The sequence below is a fragment of the Oncorhynchus masou genome, chromosome 12, assembly GCF_036934945.1.
Source record: "Oncorhynchus masou masou isolate Uvic2021 chromosome 12, UVic_Omas_1.1, whole genome shotgun sequence".
Classification (NCBI taxonomy): domain Eukaryota; kingdom Metazoa; phylum Chordata; class Actinopteri; order Salmoniformes; family Salmonidae; genus Oncorhynchus; species Oncorhynchus masou.
In genome coordinates, this window is record NC_088223.1 from 40669707 (window position 1) to 40686445 (window position 16739).

The following is a 16739-nucleotide window of genomic DNA, read 5'->3' on the forward strand; positions in this document are numbered from 1 at the left end:
CTTTTTGACTGAGCATTCCAATGTGACATAAATCCTGTCTGCATTCCTTCCTCTTCTATACCGACAAACATCCTCTTCGCACCCTCATGGAATAGGATAAAACTTGTTATACTTCATTATAGTAGCCAATAATCAAGTCTCCTATCATGTATGACCCACTTAGCAGGAAACTGGAATTTCCCACATTCATTTATTAGTAATCTTTCCTCACCATGCTCTAAGTCAGTGGTTCTCAAAATGTAGCCCCCCCCCCCCAAAAAAAAAAAACAATGACACATTTATAATTCTTTTTAAAGGAACTCCATTTTCACTGGGGGGGATTGTCCCAAAGCTGGAAGGAGGGCCCCGAGTGAAAAGGGCCCCATGCTCTAAGTGAGCACGTTTTGAGCCAGACTCATTCATTAGGGGTTAGGCCTACAACTCCTATTGTAAACAACAAACACTACCCTCCTACAAGATGTAGACTAATATTTTGATAGGGCTTTCTGTCCTGGTGGTCTTCATTATTGTGGGTAAGTCCTATCAGATAATTTGTTGCTAAGGCAATATTCAAAGACAGATACAATAATAGGTTGTGATTTGATGAGTTTTGATGATTTAAGGTTTAATAGCTAATTCTGTACTCTGTGATTGTATTTTCTATGGCTATAAATTGTTGATGTGGGATGATTGTACAGTCCCCTACATATGTGTTTGGACAGTGAAGATTAACATTTTTATTTGACTCTATACTTCAGCATTTTGGATTTGAAATCAAATGTTTCATTTGAGCCGACAGTACAGAACGGCACCTTTTATTTGAGCGTATTTTCATACATATCTGTTTTACTGTTTGGAAATGAAAGCACTTTATGTATCTAGCCCCACCACTTGAAGGTGATAAGTATTTGGACCAATTCACTTATGTGTATTAAAGTTTTCAAACGTTATGTTGCCTATTTGATCCCATATTCCTAGAACGCAACGACTAGATCATGCTTGTGACTCTACAAACCTCATTGGATGCATATGCCGTTTGTTGTGGTTGTGTTTTGAATTATGTTGTGCCCAATAGAAATTAATAGTAATTAGTGTATTGTGTTAAATAATAACGTGGATGCTACCATGATTACAGATAATCCTGTTCTTACTAAGCTGCGTGGGCACATTAGCCTGAGACTGCCACCCAGCTCCCCAGGACTGCAGAGCAGAAGAAATATCAGCAGCACAAGACTGAACTTCACTCAACTTTCTAAAGTTTTCCCTGTTAACACTATCAATGGTTCCCTTTACTGTGGCAATTGTATTCAAATCAACACAATATTAGCCACTTTCAATGCAACATACTAAAAACAAAACGAACTATGCAAAACTTACTATATACAAAACAAACTATGCAATAGATGTTGTAGGCAGAAGGCATCGGAGTAGGATTCTATTTCTTTAATCTCTATCTACTCTACACTGACCAGTGCGGCAAAGTCAAGTCAGTTGCAGTAGGCCTATATGCAGGTAGACCATTTCCATATATAGATCTGTGCCATTTACTATGAACTGAACTATGTTTACAGCATGAGCGGTCATGAGTAGATGTGCTCGTTTTGAGATCATAACGAGAGCTACATGTGGCGAGGTGTGCACATTTTGTTAATATCTGTAACGTCTATTGAAGGAGAAGCGGACCAAAATGCAGCGTAGTGGTTACTCATGTTCTTTAATGATAACGAACGAGACATGACATAACTTAAACATACAAAACAACAAACGGAACGTGAAAACCTATACAGCCTATCTGGTGACAACAAACACAGAGACAGGAACAATCACCCACGAAACACTCAAAGAATATGATTGCCTAAATATGGTTCCCAATCAGAGACAACGATAATCACCTGACTCTGATTGAGAACCGCCTCAGGCAGCCATAGACTATGCTAGACACCCCCAAAAAAACAAGACAAAAACACACCACAATAACCCATGTCAGACCCTGGCCTGACCAAATAAATGAAGACAAACATAATATATTTTATTTTATTATTAATTATATATTTATTTCGACCAGGGCATGACAATATCCTTTGCTAATTAGTGAGTTATTAGCCCAGTTAAATATAATTTGTAGTCAGCAGTACCCCTATTGTGACTCTACAAAACTTATTGGATGCATATGCAGCGATAGCTTCCTACAAGAGCACAACACGTGTACATTTCTAGACATCTAGGGTCATTGTTCTGTTAGAAGGTGAAACTTCGCCCCCATTCTGAGGTCCTGAGCACTTTGGAGCAGGTTTTCCTAAAGGATCTCTCTGAACTTTGCCCTTTTCATCTTTGACTCGATCATGACTAGTTTCCCATTCCCTGCAGCTGAAAAACATCCCCACAGCATAATGCTGCCATCACCATGCTTCACCGTAGGGATGGTGCCAGGTTTCCTCCAGACGTGACGCTTGGCATTCAGGCCAAAGAGTTCAATCTTGGTTTCATCAGACCAGAGAATCTGGTTCCTCATAGTCTGAGAGTCCTTTGGTGCCTTTTGGCAAACTCCAAGCTTTGACTGAGGGGGTGGCTTCCGTTTGGCCACTCTTGTCAGGAACCGTCTCGAAAGCCCTTAACAGAAAGTGAGACAACATGGGGATAAGGAATAACAAAAATATATTAATTAACTGAGGTAACCTATATACAATTAACAATGGTGTGTGTAGTCAGTAATCAGTAGCGTAAGTGACTGGTTGCGTGTATAGGTGAAAGTAAGGAGTGTTGAAAGATACCAAAGCAAGCAAGCAAACCGGCCACAAAATTGCCACAACCAAAATCAAACCGTGTTTCTGCATGGAGAGAGTCTACTCAATGAATGGAGAAACGGTGTATTTATCCAGGGATACACCCAGGCCCCGGTGTGTCCCATTTCACTGATGACCCTCCCACCGACATCCTAATAAGGAAAACAAAAGAAAAGAGAAAGAATACGGCAGACAGAGTGGGATGGTCGTCACACTACCATAAAGGCCTGATTGGCGGAGTGTTGCAAAGATGGTTGTCCTTATATGTGGGACCTTATACAGTGCCTTGCGAAAGTATTCGGCCCCCTTGAACTTTGCGACCTTTTGCCACATTTCAGGCTTCAAACAAAGATATAAGACTGTATTTTTTTGTGAAGAATTAACAACAAGTGGAACACAATCATGAAGTGGAACGACATTTATTGGATATTTCAAACTTTTTTAACAAATCAAAAACTGAAAAATTGGGCGTGCAAAATTATTCAGCCCCCTTAAGTTAATACTTTGTAGCGCCACTTTTTGCTGCGATTACAGCTGTAAGTCGCTTGGGGTATGTCTCTATCAGTTTTGCACATCGAGAGACTGAAATGTTTTCCCAGTTTTATATCTTTATGTTTGAAGCCTGAAATGTGGAAAAGGTCGCAAAGTTCAAGGGGGCCAAATACTTTCGCAAGGCACTGTATATAGACAGCTGTGTGCCTTTCCAAATCATGTCAAATTAATTGAATTTACCACAGATGGACTCCAAACATTACAGCCTTATTCTAAAATGGATTCAATTGTCGTGCTCTGATTGATGTTTTTTAGCGGCAGGGAGTGGGAGACTAGTCAGGATCGAGGGAAAGAAGAACAGCCATGACAACGCAGGACACACAGCCATGACAACGCAGGACATTTTAATCAATTTTAGAATAAGGCTGTAATGTAAAAAAATGTGGAAAATGTCAAAGGGTCTGAATACTTTCCAAATGCATTGTAGATCAATACAATTATTGGGGTGGTTATATTCTGTACTGTTGTGTGTTTTGTCATAGGTGGTGCAGAATCTGATTCCACCAGCATGTGCTTCCAACCCCTAGCTCTGCAGGTAAGTTGGCAAAAATATTTACAAGCTGATGGCTTGTAATTTACAGTAAGTATGGCATAAATATGAATTGGGTATTGTTTGCATGGGTTTGTGTTCGTGTTATGGGGTTTCAGGTGGTTAGATGTAGATGAAGGAAAAAGGAAACCGCACACTGCTCTTGATAGTATCGCTGATATTTAATATGCTTACGTATCGGCCTCAAGGTGGTTAAATGTAGCATTAGGTCCACAGAATACCTTCCAGACTATGTAATCAATTTAGTCTACCCCTTTTCTCTTAGTTAAACTCAGGTATCTGGAATCATTCCACAATGCCCTGCTGAAAAGTTACCCCAAAGCAGCAGAATTTGGGGTGCACGAGCATGAGGGAGGGGACACACCTTGCGGTTCTGGAACACAACAAGATTGTGGGACAAAAACCAGCAAGGGACACTGAAAGGTATATAAGAGTAATGACACAACTACCTCATTCTCATTCAATCTGCAAATTGTGTGAGGACAGACGCTGGGAGATGAGAAGCAAGTACAGGGAATGAATATTTAATAAATAACCGACATGAAACAATACAATGACAGCGTCTGGACAGGGGAAACAAAACGACATTAATGACAACACAGGGATCAAACTGAGGAACAGACAGATATAGAAGGGCCAATTAACAAAGTAATGGAGTCCAGGTGAGTCCGAAGAAGTGCTGATCTGCGTAACGATGATGACAGGTGTGTGTAACGATGGGAAATTACAACCCCTCCCCGGCTCCACAGGGCCATGGTCACCGGCTGAGATTTCCTGACCGATCTTCCTGAGGCGTGGGAACACCACGGTTCTAGTGATTGTGGATCGGTTCTCTAAGTCAAGGTCTCCTCCTCGAGCCAGCGGTATCCCTGACAGCCCTGACAAGCTAGCGGAGGAAACCCATGTTCCTTCGGCAGTGCCGGAGACATCGTTTTTGATCGGGGCCACCAACCAAAACAACCAAAAACACTCCCTGATGCTTCCAATATCGGTGTCAGCATTCTGTGAGGACAGATACTGGGAGACGAGAAGTAAGTATATGGAGTGAATATAATAACTCCTGTCATGTGTTAATATTTGCTGGTGAACCTAGCTGGTTGTTTACCCGTTGTAACTTGCTGTTTAGTAGCCATATCTAAGTCTAAAAAGAGAAAAGGTTTTACAATCAAGATACAATAAATCTCTGATTGGAAATTGCTCCCAAGGATGAACCAGACTTGTGGAGGTCTACAATTGTTTTTCTGAGGTCTTGGCTATTTTCTTTTGATTTTCCCATGATGTCAAGCAAAGAGGCACTGAGTTTGAAGGTAGGCCTTGAAATAAATCCACAGGTACACCTCCATTTGACTCAAATGATGTCAATTAGAAGCTTCTAAAGCCATGACATAATTTTCTAAAATTTTACAAGCTGTTCGAAGGCACAGTCAACTTAGTGTATGTAAACTTCTGACCCACTGGAATTGTGATACAGTTAATTATAAGTGAAATAATATGTCTGTAAACAATTGTTGGAAAAATTACTTGTGTCACACACAAAGTACATGTCCTAACCGACATGCCAAAACTATAGTTTTTTAACAAGAAATTTGTGGAGTGGTTGAAAAACGAATTTTAATGACTCCAACCTAAGTGTATGTAAACTTCCAACCTCAATTGTACTTATGTTGTGGTAAAATTCTTACACAGGGACATTCAAAGTCAATCTTAAATGAATCAATGATTATTGTAAGCGCGCTAGAGAGGTTCCAACTAGCTCAATGCACATAGTACACATGTCAATCAGGCAGACCCAGCAGTTGTCTTATATACGGCTATACACAGACAAGTTATATTTGCATGATTTAGCATAATTGTCACGAGTCCGACTGAGGGTGGTTTCCCTTCCCGGTCGGGTGGCGCTCGGCGGTCGTCGTCACCGGCCTATTAGCTGCCACTGATTGTCTTTCCTCCCCCTCCTTGTATGTTTATTGGTAGCACCTGTGTGTAATGATTAGTTTGTCTTTATTAGACAGCCGGCCCGCCTGGTTGTTGTGCGGGATTATTCTTTGTAACCTTCGGCTCTGTATCAGAGGAACGTGTTAGTTCCTGGTCGTGCATTTTTCAGTCGTCATTTTGTCATTCCCTGTGTTTTGGGGCCGTGATTATTGTTAGCACCCTGTGGTGCGTTAGTGCAATTAAAGAGCACAGCATTGTACTCTCTGTCTCCTGCCTTTGACTCCACACCCACGACACCCGGAGTATTACAGAATCCCGCACCTAAAAATTGAATGGAGTCAGCAGGAGCAGCAGCCAACCCTCTCCCATCGATGGAGGAACGGGTTCTCCACCACACCACCGTCCTCCATCGGATCGGATCCGCGATGGATCAAGTGATGGAGAGAATGGACCGATGGGAGAGGAGTGGTCTCCTCTCTCCACCTTCGGCACCCCCGGCTCCGGACTCCCCATCTCCCGACTCCAGCACCCTCCGTCTGACGTTACATTTACATTTACATTTAAGTCATTTGGCAGACGCTCTTATCCAGAGCGACTTACAAATTGGTGAATTCACCTTATGACATTCAGTGGAACAGCCACTTTACAATAGTGCATCTAAATCATTTAAGGGGGGGGGGTGAGAAGGATTACTTTATCCTATCCTAGGTATTCCTTAAAGAGGTGGGGTTTCAGGTGTCTCCGGAAGGTGGTGATTGACTCCGCTGTCCTGGCGTCGTGACCAAGTGCTTATGATGGAGCGGCGGCGGGTTGCCAGGGGTTTTTGCTTCAGCTGGAGCTATACCTGGCCACCGTCAGACCTACTCCCTCGGGAGCGGAGAGGGTGAGTTTACTCATCTCCTGCCTCACGGGTTGTGCTCTGGAGTGGGCGAATGCAGTCTGGAATGGCCCAGACTCAGCACGGGAGCACTACCCAGAGTTTTCCCGCCGCTTCCGTGCCGTGTTTGATCACCCTCCAGACGGCCGAGCAGTGGGAGAACGACTTTCCCATCTCAGGCAGGAGAGGAGGCGCGCCCAGGATTACGCACTGGAGTTCCGGACCTTGGCAGCAGGATCTGGGTGGAACGACAGGGCCCTTATTGACCACTACAGGTGTGGTCTCTGGAAGGACGTCCGCAGGGAGTTAGCGTGTCGGGACACCGCTCTGTCACTGGATGAGCTGATTGACATGTCTATTCGACTGGACAATCTGCTGGCTGCCCGCGGGCGTTCGGAGAGGGTCCTGTGCGTTCCACCACCCAGCCCCTCCGCTCCCATTCCGATGGAGTTGGGAGGGGCTGTGCCGAGGGGTACCGGAGGAGGAGGCCTTCCCTGCACCAACTGTGGTCGGAGAGGACACACGTCTGATCGGTGCTGGGGTTGGTCCGTCTGGGAGTAGAGATGGCAGGCGGAACGCTTCTTGATCACCCCAGGTGAGTCAGCATCAAACTCACCCAGAACCCCTTGTTGGCCACCTGTTTGTCTTAACTTTTTGACTTCACTTTTTTCCCTCTTCCCAGCATAGGGCGCTAGTCGATTCAGGCGCAGCTGGGAACTTTATGGATCGCGGACTCGCCCTTAAGTTAGGCGTTCCGCTTGTGCCGATAGATTCTCCCTTTCCCGTGCACTCCCTAGATAGCCGGCCATTAGGGTCAGGGGTGGTCAGGGAGACCACGGTCCCACTGGACATGGTGACGCAGGGGAATCATAGGGAGCGCATCAGTCTTTTTATTATTGATTCGCCTGCGTTTCCAGTGGTGCTGGGGATTCCCTGGCTGGCCCGGCACAATCCTAAAATTTCGTGGAGACAGGGGGTTCTCCAGGGGTGGTCAGAGGAGTGTTCTGGAAGGTGTTTGGGAGTTTCCATCTGTGCCACATCGGTGGAGCGTCCAGACCAGGGTTCCACCGTGTGCATTCCCCCCGAGTATGCCGATTTGGCAATCGCTTTCAGTAAAGTGAAAGAGACTAAATTACCACCTTATCGACCGGGAAGGGATTGTACGATAGATCTCCAGGTAAACGCTGCGCTTCCCAAGAGTCATGTGTACCCGTTGTCCCAGGAGGAGACGTTGGCGATGGAGACATATGTCACGGAGTTGCTGGGACAGGGGTACATTCGGCCCTCCATCTCACCCGTCTCCTCGAGTTTCTTTTTTGTGAGGAAAAGGGAGGGAGGCTTGCATCCGTGTATTGATTATAGAGGTCTAAACGCCATCACAGTGGGGTATAGTTACCCTCTACCTCTCATCGCTACGGCGGTGGAATCATTCCACGGAGCGCAGTTCTTCACAAAACTGGATCTCAGGAGCGCATATAGTCTGGTGCGTATTCGGAAGGGAGACGAGTGGAAAACCGCATTTAGTACCACATCAGGCCACTATGAGTACCTCGTCATGCCGTATGGGTTAAAGAATGCTCCAGCCATTTTTCAATCCTTTGTAGACGAGATTCTCAGGGACCTGTGCGGGCAGGGAGTGGTTGTTTATATTGATGACATTCTGATCTACTCGGCCACTTACCCCGCGCATGTGTCTCTGGTATGCAAGGTGCTTGGGAGACTGCTGGAGCATGACCTATATGTGAAGGCTGAGAAATGCGTGTTCTCTAAACGAGCCGTCTCTTTTCTGGGCTATCGCATTTCCACCTCGGGGGTGGTGATGGAGGGCGACCGCATAAGGGCCGTGCGTAATTGGCCAACTCCGACCATGGTAAAGGAGGTGCAGCGGTTTTTGGGTTTTGCCAACTACTACCGGAGGTTTATCCGGGGTTTTGGCCAGATAACGGCTCCCATTACCTCACTGCTGAAGGGGGGCCCGGTGCGGTTGCAGTGGTCAGCAGAGGCGGACGGAGCATTCAACAAGTTGAAGGCGTTGTTCACTGATGCACCCGTGTTGGCACATCCGGACCCCTCTCTAGCATTCATAGTGGTGGACGCGTCCGAGGCTGGGGTGGGTGCCGTGCTATCACAGTGCTCGGGTACGCCACCAAAACTCCGCCCCTGCGCTTTCTTCTCAAGGAAGCTCAGCCCAGCAGAGCGTAACTATGATGTGGGGGACCGGGAGTTGCTAGAGCTGGTTAGAGCTCTGAAGGTGTGGAGACACTGGCTTGAGGGGGCTCAGCACCCCTTTCTCATCTGGACTGACCACCAGAATCTGGAGTATATTCGGGCAGCTAGGAGACTTAACCCACGTCAGGCAAGGTGGGCCATATTCTTCACCCGGTTCCGGTTTACTTTGTCTTATAGACCGGGCTCCCAGAACGTAAAGGCTGACGCACTGTCCCGCCTTTACGACACGGAGGATGGGTCCACCGAACCTACTCCCATCCTTCCCGCCTCAAAGCTGGTAGCACCAGTGGTATGGGAGGTGGACTCGGACATCGAGCGGGCGTTACGGGCGGAACCTGCGCCGCCTCAGTGTCCGGCGGGGCGAAGGTACGTGCCGCTTGGTGTTCGGGACAAATTGATTCGGTGGGCTCACGTCCTACCCTCCTCGGGTCACCCTGGGGTGACGAGGACAATGGGGAGCCTTCAGGGGAGGTATTGGTGGCTTACTTTGGCTAAGGACGTTAAGGGTTATGTTTCCTCCTGTTTGGTGTGCGCCCAGAGTAAGGCTCCTAGGCACCTTCCTAGAGGGAAATTACAACCCCTCCCCGTTCCACAGCGGCCATGGTCACATCTATCCGTAGATTTCCTGACCGATCTTCCGCCGTCTCAGGGGAACACCACGGTTCTAGTGATTGTGGATCGGTTCTCTAAGTCCTGCCGTCTCCTCCCGTTGCCCGGTATCCCTACAGCCCTACAGACTGCGGAGGCATTATTCACCCATGTCTTTCGGCACTACGGGGTGCCGGAGGACATCGTTTTTGATCGGGGCCCCCAATTCACGTCTCGGGTATGGAGGGCTTTCATGGAGCGTTTGGGGGTCTCTGTCAGCCTGACCTCCGGTTATCACTCCGAGAGTAATGAGCAGGTGGAGAGACTGAACCAGGAGGTGGGTAGGTTTCTGCGGTCGTATTGCCAGGATCGGCCAGGGGAGTGGGCACGATACATTCCCTGGGCTGAAATGGCCCAGAACTCACTACGCCACTCCTCTACTAACGTGTCCCCTTTTCAGTGTGTGTTGGGGTACCAGCCGGTCCTGGCACCATGGCATCCGAGCCAGACCAAGGCTCCTGCGGTGGAGGAATGGGTACAGCGCTCCAAGGAGACCTGGAGGGCCGTCCAGGAATCTCTACTACAAGCGAGTGGACGGCAGAAGAGGAGTGCTGACCGCCACCGCAGTAAGGCCCCCGTGTTTGTACCGGGGGACAGGGTCTGGCTCTCGACCCGAAACCTACCCCTCCACTTGCCCTGCCGCTCCCTTCCTATTAGCGCATTAACCCCTCGTTTCATGTGTCTCTCCTCAGGCCGGTGGTAGCTGGTCCCCTGCAGGGCAGTGAGGTGCCGGAGGTCCCCCTGGATATCGAGGGGTCCCCGGTGTATACGATCCGGGCCATTCTGGACTCAAGACGCCGGGTGAGCGGCCTGCAGTACCTCGTGGACTGGGAGGGGTACGGTCCGGAGGAGAGGTGCTGGGTACCAGTGGGGGACATCTTGGATCCATCCATGTTGAGGGATTTCCATCGCCTCCATCCGGATCGCCCTGCACCTCGTCCTCCGGGGCGACCTCGAGGCCGGTGTCGGCGCGCTGCGGGGGGGTACTGTCACGAGTCTGACTGAGGGTGGTTTCCCTTCCCGGTCGGGTGGCGCTCGGCGGTCGTCGTCAATGGCCTATTAGCTGCCACTGATTGTCTTTCCTCCCCCTCCTTGTATGTTTATTGGTAGCACCTGTGTGTAATGATTAGTTTGTCTTTATTAGACAGCCGGCCCGCCTGGTTGTTGTGCGGGATTATTTTTAGTAACCTTCGGCTCTCAGAGGAACGTGTTAGTTCCTGGTCGTGCATTTTTCAGTCGTCATTTTGTCATTCCCTGTGTTTTGGGGCCGTGATTATTGTTAGCACCCTGTGGTGCGTTAGTGCAATTAAAGAGCACAGCATTGTACTCTCTGTCTCCTGCCTTTGACTCCACACCCACGACACCCGGAGTATTACAATAATTCATTAATCATTACCGTTTTGTTTCATTCACACAATCTACCAATACTGTTTAATAACATGTGACAGACCAACACCTCACGAGGCTTCTCCTCTCTAAGCTGACACCTTGGAACTGAGATATCTTTAGTTTGTTCTCATTTGCCTGAGCGTATTGCCAAATTCAGCTACTGAGAAGGAGTATTTGTTCAGTCAAACACTTGCATGAACAGAGAAATTGGTTATAAGAAAAGCATTAACATTAAAATTCCCATTACACCTATTTGAAGGTTTGTATCGAATTTGAATCGGGTTTTTAGAGTGGCGCTAAAGTTTTCAGAAGTGAACAGCGGCTGTCGCAGCTTTTGAGAGTCATGATGGCTTGCAGTGTTGACTCAAAAAATGAATGCATTCAGTTGTACAACTGACTACATATCCCCCTTACCCTTGTCCCTTTCTTGTTTTTAATCTGCGTGAGAAGCGCCTGTTGGAAAGTGGCTGTACGACACAGAATGAGTTGCATAATGCAACGTTACGTCATGACCCATCATAATTTAACGTACAGTGTCAGAGGGGTCAGTTTTCTCAACTTTTCTCCGATACAATCAGGCCATTACCATGTCATTCAACCCTTGAAGAGAAATGTAGTTCACACCCGGGTTTTGATTCCAACACAGCCGCTACAGTCCCATTCGTTTTCATTGCAGCCTCGTTTGAATGCCGCTGTTACGCAAGTTTGTACGGAATGGGGTTAGACACTGTTACATAGCTAGCTACTTAAGTTAGAAAAATAATTAGATTTCTCACACTGTAACACAATAATATGTTAGCGATACACAATATGAATTTCAGTAGACACACTAAAGTCAACTAGAACATAAATAAAAAGGTACACTGTCAAATGTGTGTTGATGAGAGGAATCACTTTAAGCCAGTGCGGTCTAGTCAGTACTTTCAGGATTGTGTTGCTAGTGTCCGCCTCCCCTTCAAAAAAGGGACAGGACCAGAGCAGGAAGCACAGGCCCACACAAGCTGTAGTCTTTCAGAGACTATTATTTTATTGTCAGCTTGTATATTTAGTGTAGTATCTTAAGATGCTTCTTAGATTGATGACACCAGACACGTAAGTACGTTTTAGTATTTAATTGTAACTTAGAATAACATTCCCAGAATGCACCTGGCGTAAGCTACATGATTTCTCAAGCATGTTTATATATGGCAGACATAGAAAACGGCTACGGATAGCGTAAAGCAAACCTCCGTCTTGAGTCAATACTGCCATCTATTAGTTACATAAATATACCAGGTTACTACATTTAGCAATGAATCCGCAAATAGGAACATTGCATAAAGACATCAAACGGCTGCATTGAACAAGGCCAACCATATCTACACGCACAAAAACGTATAGTGTGCTCAGTATTACATAGAGCCATCAGGAAGCTCTCACCCTCCCCCCTCCCCCTCCCCCCATCAATACACCTGAAGCTATCATAGGGTGCAAAGCCCAAAATTGGCTTTCTACCTGGGCAACTACGTGTGAAACATATCTCACTGACCTAAAAATGCCTCGGACATGATGAAAACAAGCCCAGATCCCTCAGGGTGAAATTCCTATTTAACAATTTTCCAAGCCTTCCTTTCACACCCCCTAATATAGATAACAGGGAGCTCAGCCCCAGTGATGTACTGGGCTGTACACACCACCCTCTGTAGTGCCATGTGATCAAGGACGGTGCTATTGCCATACCAAGCAGTGATGCAATCCTTTTTGAGGATTTGAGAGCCCATGCCAGATCTTTTCAACCTCCTGAGGGGGAAAAGAAGCTGTCGCGCTTTCTTCACAACCCGCTCTGACTCTGGCTGACTCTGGACTACTTTTCCGTGTGCCTGATCATCCTGCTTGCCCTGACCTTGAATCTGCCTGCCCCTCGGTACCTATTGGACCTAACAATCCATTTGTGGTCATCTGGGGGAATTTATGGCAGAGTTGAGAAAGTTATTTGAGTCTCCGGTATCCGGGAGAAAGGCAGCCAGTAAACTGTTTGATTTACGTCAACTCCCGTAGTGTGGCAGACTACGCGGTTGATTTTCGCACATTGGCTGCAAAGAGTGCCTGGAATCCGGAGTCTCTTTTCAATACTTTTCTGCACGGATTATCTGAGGAGGTAAATGATGAGCTAGCTGCTCAGGAATTACCGGTGGACCTTGACTCCCTTATCGCCCTAACCATTAAAATCGCAGGAGTGGGAGGAGGTCTGGTCTCCGGCACACTCGTACACCCGCTATGGCTCGTTCACCTTCCGAAAGAATCCGGAAGTTTCTGAAGGCAGCTTTTCCGAGAGGATTCGAAGCCACCAGAGCCCTCTCGTGAATCTAATAGCTACCTGCCCTATTAGGAAACCCTTGTCTCTAGTGGGTACCAGTACTATGGGGAGTTAGACTGGAAGTACCTTAATTCCCATCACCCGCACACCTTTTTTTGTGCTTGTGCTGTGGGGAGACCGATCTAAATCTCTCTGAGTGCTCATTGACTCTGGGGCTGATGAGAGTTTTATCGATGCCACTATTGCTTCGGAGCTTGGTATTCCCACTCAGCCTCTCTCTGTTCCCATGGATGCCAGGGCACTGGACGGCCCCTCTATATGGGAAGTTATTGTACTGCGCCCGTTCAATTATGGGTTTCTGATAATCACAATGAGTCCATACAGTTCGTCATTGCATCTCCCCATGTTCTGGTTGTTTTGGGATTTTCCTGGCTCCAAAAGCACAATCCTGTGATTGACTGGAACACGAGCTCCATCCTGGGTTGGAGCCCATTTTGACATTCCCACTGCCATCAAGCAGCACAGCCTTCCCCAAATCATCTTCATCAGGATGTTAGCAAGACTGTGGATGCCTCTGCTGTTCCCATTGAATACCATGACCTCTTGGAAGTGTTCAGTAAGGCACGTGCTACATCCCTTTCCCCGCACCCTCCCTATGATTGTGCCATTGATTTTCTCCCAGGCACTACACCACCTCGGGTTCGGATGTATTCTCTGTCTGGACCAGATACCAAAGCTATGGAGGAGTACATAGAAGAGTCTCTGGCCACTGGGGCTGTCCGTCCATCTGCATCTCCCGCTGGCGCAGGGTTTTTCTTTGTGGAGAAGAAGGACAAGACCCTGCATCCGTGCATTGACTACCGGAGACTTAACGACATTACTGTTAAAAATCATTACCTCCTACCTCTCCTCTCCTCTGCGTTTGAACCTCTCCAGTGGGCCACCATGTTTTCCAAGTTGGACCTTCGGAATGCCTACCACCTGGTTCGGATACGCGAGGGGGATGAGTGGAAGAAAGCCTTCAACACAGCCAGTGGACATTATGAGTACCAGGTCATGCCATTTGGACTCACCAACGCCAGGCTTTGGTCAACGATATGCTCCGAGATATGCTAAACCGTTGACGACATCCTTGACGACATCCTGTTTTTTTCTCGATCTGCCAAAGAACATACAATTCTCAGACAACCCAAAGATTCCTAGATGCTCTTCCAGACTCCCTCCGCCTATCCAAGGATGTCAGAGTACAAAAATCAGTTAACCACCAAACTGAGGAACTCAATTTAACCTTGTGCAATACCCTAGATACAGTCGCACCCCTAAAAACAAAAAACATTTGTCATAAGAAACTATCTCCCTGGTATACAGAAAATACCCAAGCTCTGAAGCAAGTTTCCAGAAAATTGGAACGGAAATGGCGCCACACCAAACTGGAAGTCTTCCGAATAGCTTGGAAAGACAGTACCGTGCAGTATCGAAGAGCCCTCACTGCTGCTCGATCATCCTATTTTTCCAACTTTAATTGAGGAAAATAAGAACAATCCAACATTTATTTTTGATACTGTCCTAAAGCTAACTAAAAAGCAGCATTCCCCAAGAGAGAATGGCCTTTACTTCAGCAGTGATAAATTCATGAACTTCTTTGAAGGAAAGATCATGATTATTAGAAAGCAAATTACAGACTCTTTAAATCTGCTTATTCCTCCAAAGTTCAGTTGTCCTGAGTCTTCACAACTCTGCCAGGACCTAGGATCAAGGGAGTCACTCAAGTTTTTCTTGAAAAAGCCAAACCTTGACCCAGAAAAAAACAAAAAAAACGAATCTCCCATTCCTCTCAATTTTTTTTGAAAACCTGTTGCACAGCAACTCATTGCCTTTCTGAAGACAAACAATGTATACAAAACGCTTCAGTCTGGTTTTAGACCCCATCATAGCACTGAGACAGCACTTGTGAAGGTGGTAAATGACCGTTTAATGGCGTTGTCTATGTTCGTTTTTCTATGTTGTGTTTTGCGTTTGGCCTGGTATGGTTCTCAATCTGAGGCAGGTGTCGTTAGTTGTCTCTGATTGAGAATCATACTTTGGTAGCCTTTTCCCACCTGTGTTTCGTGGGTGATTGTTTTCTGTCTTTGTGTATGTCACCAGACAGGACTGTTTCGTTTCGTGTCATTCTCTTTGCTATTTTTGTTTTAGTGTTCTGTGTTTAATAAATTCATCATGAACACGTGCCACGTTGCGCATTGGTCCTCCGATCCTTCATACTCCTCAGACGATGATGACGAACGTTACAGTATATCCTGCCTTGTGGCATGCTCTGTTGAGATTGGGCACAGGAGAAAAAAATGTTAATATTCAGCTTCAGCTAACCATCACTAGAAATATAGAAGTATTTTTGGTGTAACAGTAATGTTATAGGCCTACTATGCTATGGTAATATATTCGGTTCTGTTATTTAAAATGCAAATGAATCATTATGGGATCTTGCATGACATTTACTCAGCTTTGATCTAACTTTACTGAACCCTGCACCATTTTGAGAAGTGATAATCTTATAATAGTAATAATAATGTGATCAGTAGGACTATTAGGTGTAGAAAACAGATTTCGATGAGTGTTATTTTAAGCGATTGGAGCGCCCTTCATGGTTCTGAAAGGACAGCGCCAGGATCGCACAATGATGTTAAAGAAGTTGAACTAACTTGTGGTGCTGAAAAATAGCTAAAGGCTAGCTGTGCCATTCGGCCAGTTCAGAAACAAACAACAATAATTTGCAGTATAGCCTACGACTGTGCGATATAACTATTTGTATGCTATAGCCTAATGTCAATACAAATACATATAACTTAATATCATTGCACTGTTTGCAAGGAGACATTTAGTTGCGAATAGGCATTTGATTGTATTGTGTAACTTACACTGTACCATAAATACGTTTTGATTGAACACATGGTTACAATATACCCTATTACAGAATAAAAGAAAACAGAGAGGTTAACTATCGACTCATAGAATTTATTTTTATAAACATGCTAAACATGCTATCAAATCAGTGTACCAAGTAGTGAACATAAATCATTACTATGGAGAATTGCAGGAAATTCATAAAACAGCCATAAAATCAAGCTTTTGGTGTGGTTTATTTGCATCTCAATACACTATAACCTAAATGCATTATTACCTCCAACTTGGCCGAATTCACATTTCCAATTGCTCACCCTGGCATAGTTAGAACAGGCTGTGCATCTCAAACAACAGCCAATATAGGCTAAATATCCCAAGCACTGGTACAGCAATTTCCAGAGAGGGTCAGGCTCTTTGGGCTTTGCAGGTAGCCTGTCTGGTTAGGGGACCCAGAAAGAACAGTAATGACCTACGTGGTCACATATCATTATGATTTTTTATTTTACCTTTATTTAACCAGGTTGTCCAGTTGAGAATGAGTTCTCATTTACAACTGCGACCTGGCCAAGATAGTGCTAAGCAGTGCTACACAAACACAGA